Raw genomic sequence first — 4,601 nt, 5'->3', positions numbered from 1 at the left:
GCGTCTCCATTGTTCTGCGCTTCCATATGATCAGGTCCTGCACGCGTGGGTTCATAGCCGTGGCTACTGCAGATCCCCTGATGGAGGGCTTCGGGCGGGCGGCATCCGCAGAGGGAGCCCCATAATCGCCCCCACCAACCACGAGGTTCGCCGTAGTCGCTGGCATAGCTTTCCCCGCCCCATGCGTTGACGACCCCGCCCTCTCGCTGATGACTCGCTCAGGCGGCAGCGGTGTAGCAGCGCACGTAGATCGATCTGGTGGCTCCCTCGACTTCTGTCTTCGCAGCAACCCCGCCTTTGGTATTAAGGGAGTCCGATCCAGCTTTCCCTTGTAGAAGGGTTCGAGAAAATCCAGCCCCCTCCGACGTGGGGAGTCAGGAAGCCCATTGGCACTTTCCATATCGAACGACGATGACTATAAGCCCGCGCGATCGCAGGGCGGACGAAGCCGCTGCTGTTCCGGCATCCTGCGCGGGCAGGGGGGTGGAGGGAGGGCCACACTTGGCCGGAGCGACGTCCGGCGGAGGTGGCCGCGTGGGGATCGCCCCCTGATCGCCTGGGCTGGGAAGCCCTAGCGAAGCGTTATCCATCTTTTCGCTAGTACTGTAGCTAGTACTATTAATCAACCATTATTAGACTAGTATGTTGTTTTGCAAGATTGTGTGTTTGTGTCGCCTGGTTTGGATATTGAGCTCCATCCACAAGATGTCTGCATGCATGTTGTTATTCTATTTATAAAGCTCATTTCGCTGCATCGGTTAAATGTAGTACTGCATGTACCATTTGGAAGGCCTGGGATCCCTGAAATGCAAACTCTTTTTATGGCTGGTCTTGAGTGGGGCGATGTCTGGACAGCGGACCGTCTTGCCAAGCGTGATTTACTATATAAAAATGCTACATGGTGTTTCAGCAACAATGCACAGGAATCGGTGCATCATCTGTTCATGAGGTGTGGCCCGGTTCTTTTACTAAATCTGGGGATTCTCTCAGAATCTGACCCCTACCCAGCTTCTCCTAGAATCTTTGTGCCTCATTTTATTATCATCATTTGGATTTAGGCGCTTCTTTGGGAAAATCGAAGTGGAGCCATTCAGAACTAGAATTCATGATTGGAGGATGAATTCCCTGAACACTTCGTTACCATTAATAATTTGGAGCATCTGGAGGGAAAGAAATGGAAGGATCTTTGTTAAATTCTCACACCCCGCTTCAATAAATCATGGACCAAATTAAAACGGACGCAAGGCAATGGGCTGAAGCAAGGCTAGGTCATTTTATATTGCCAAAAGTTGGCATTGTTGTTTGTAGGTACTTTGATGGTCAGCGCAAGATGTGTTGTTTTCTCTTGACTTTAGATAGCTCGCGTCTTATGCTCTGGCTAAACTGGCTTGTTCTTGTGTATCTCTGATGAACGTCTATTTCTCCCACTCGGCTAACTTACCTGTTCGTGTTAACTCACAGGCTTTTAACCTTTTCCTATTTCCTTTTTTCGTGGAAAGAGTTTTTTTTCCTGTTTTTCTCTCGTTTTCTTTTCTTTTCTTTTCTTTTTCTTTCTTTCTTCTTTTCTGCTAAAGCGCAAGTATTTTTTTTCCAAATTTGTGAACTTTATTTCATATCGATGAACTTTCATTCAAAATCGAAGAATTTTTTTCAAATGAGATGAACTTTTTTTCAAGTTCGATAAACTTTTTTCAAATTCGATGGATTTTTTTTCAAAATCAGCAAACTTTTTTTTTCAAATTTCATGAACTTTTCTCAAATTCCATGAACTTTTTTCAGATTCAATGAACCTTTTTCAAATTTTGATGAACTATTTTTGAAATTCGATGAATTTATTTAAAAACCGCTGAACTTTTTTGCAAATACGATGAATTTTTTGCTCAAATTTGATGAAGTTTCCTCAAATTTGATGAACGTTTTTCAGATTCAATGAACTTTTTTCAAAGTCGATGAACGTTTTTCAAATTTGATGATTTTTTTTGAAATTGGATGAACTTTTTTCAGAGTGGATGAACCTTTCTCAAATTCGATGGACTTTTCTCAAATAATAATATGAACTTTTTTAGAAATTCGCCGAACTTTTTTCATAGTGGATGAACTTTTTTGAAATTCGATGATTTGTTTTCCAAAATTGATGAACTCTTTTTCAAAATGATGAATGTCTTCAAACTCATGATAATTTTTCGAATTCTTGAAATTGTTTCTCAAAATTAGTAAACTTTTTTCATTTTAATGATGTTTGTGAATATGTGAACGTTTTTCTAATTAGTGAACTTTTTTTTAATAGACCAATGTTTCTTTGCTTTTTCTTGAATTTTTTTTAAATCTGTAAACTTTTCTTTTTTCACAAGAAAACAATGTTTATCAATTTGACTTTCCTTTTTTTTAAAGAAAATCACGGTTTTGGTGTTCCAAAAATATATCTGATACACAAATAGCACGGCTACTTATTCTTATAACGTTCGCGCTGAACTTAGTCGCAAGTTTGTGAATAGTCCAGTGGTTCGCAAGATCCTTAGGGGACTTGGCGCGCTGGTTCAATTCCTCGAACAGCTTTTTTTCTGGAGCGTTTTTTGGTGTCAGCAGCGATCGATTCGCGTTTTCTTCGTGATGGGCCGGCCCATATCAGGAGCCGCGTGGGCGCCAGAACCTCCAGCCAAGGAAGCAACTAGTTAACGAGCGCTCCTTCCAGATTTGGTTTTCTACCGGTCTTCCTTAGCTTTTGGGTCAAAAAAAACTGGAAAAAAATTTCACGAAAAAAACGTGTTTTCTTTTTTTTTCCTTTCACGAAAGGAGTCACGGCCGTGCCTTTCGGAAAAGAAAAAATGCGTTTTCTGTTTTTTTTCCTTCCGCGAGAGGCACGGTTTTGCTTTCGCGAGAGTCACGCCAGTGCCTTTCGGAACCGAAAAAAACGCGTTTTCTATTTTTTTACTTCCGCGAGAGGCACGATTGAGCTTTCGCGAGTGTCACAGCCGTGCCTTTTGAAAAAGGAAAAAACACGTTTTCTGCTGTTTTTCTTCCGCGAGATGCACAGTTTTGCTTCCGCGAGACGCACGGTTGTGCTTTCGCGAGAGTCACGGTCGTGCCTCTCAAAAACGAAAAAAAAACGCGTTTTCTGTTTTTTTTCTTTCGCGAGAGGCACGGTTTTGCTTCCGCGAGAGACACAGTTGTGCTTTCGCGAGAGTCACGGCCGTGCCTCTTGGAAACGGAAAAAAATGCGTTTTCTGTTATTTTCCTTCCACGAGAGGCACGGTTTTACTTCCGCGAGAGGCACGGTTGTGCTTGCTGGAATTTTTGTCTATTTTGGGCCTAACCCAATAGCAGTTTCAGAAATTCCTAATAAATCCTAGAGGCCCACGCAGCCCATTCGTGCAAGGCAAGAGGTGGAACTATAGTTTAGTCCCACATTACTAGTTTAGGGGGAGTTGAACCTCTTTATAAGGGAGGCTCTTTCTCCACATGTATGAGGATGAGAACAAGAGGGACATCCACGCGCGCTCCTCCTCCGTCGCCCGCCTCGCCACGTGCATGTTCGTTTCGTCTCCCTCCTTCCCTTCAGCTCCCGGCGCAGCCTCTCGCCTTCTTCTCTTGCGCCTATAAAAGGGAGGTCGCTCCTCTCAGAGACATGCACTAGGAGCTGCTGCTACGATCTTCACCATCCCAGCTTGCGGCGTGCACCGCAGGTCGGGACAGTAGGCCTCAGAAACCGCACCTTTTGAGTCCTGTACGGGAGAAGGGTGATAAGGTTTTTGGGGAGCGCTCAGCGCGACTACTGACTTCTTCGTCACGGACGCCCCGGATTCCGACGACTACTTCCCCGACGACGACTTCTTCCCCGACGTCGACAACCTCCTCAACGACATGGCTGGCGAGGACATCGACCCCAAGACCGGTGCTTCTGCTCCTGTTCCGTACGTTCTCATACTCTTTCTGTTAGAGGTTCTGTCACAACTTCTTGCTCTAGTGTCTGTTCTAGATGTCTTCGGTTCTAGTTCATATATACAGATGCTATTTACCTTCTCTCTGTCGAATTGCATGACTTGTTTTATCTCTGCTATATTAGTCATGCTTTATCTAGTATTTCTATTAATAAAATCATTCCGTAAATTGCTCATATTTCCAACAATCCAAAAACCTTATTATAGGCAATTTACCCCGAGTTGTTTTGCTGCTTCCATGAGACCTCCTATGTTTGAGCGTATCCACTATAAGAGGTGGCGCGTGAGAGCAGTCTTATGGTTTCAAACTATGAGTTGCTATGACGCCACTCTTGGCAAACCTGAAGGGGAGCTTGATGCTCAATAGGCACAAGCTTTTCAGAAAATGGATACTCTGTTTAAGGCTGCTCTCTTGAGTGTTCTTGGTGAGAACATAGTTTATGCTTATGCGTCAATTGATAATGGAAAATATATGTGGGGTGCACTCGAGGCCAAGTTTGGGGTCTCGTATGCTGGCACTGAGTTGTACATCATGGAGCAATTCTATGATTACAAGATGACTGAATAGCGCTCCGTGGTTGAGCAAGCTCATGAGATACAGTCATTTGCTAGAGAACTTGAGCACTTCAGTTGTATGCTACCGGACAAGTTTGTTGCCGGAGG

The sequence above is a fragment of the Triticum aestivum genome, chromosome 1D (assembly GCF_018294505.1).
Source record: "Triticum aestivum cultivar Chinese Spring chromosome 1D, IWGSC CS RefSeq v2.1, whole genome shotgun sequence".
Lineage (NCBI taxonomy): Eukaryota > Viridiplantae > Streptophyta > Magnoliopsida > Poales > Poaceae > Triticum > Triticum aestivum.
Note: the sequence above shows the minus strand (reverse complement) of the source record.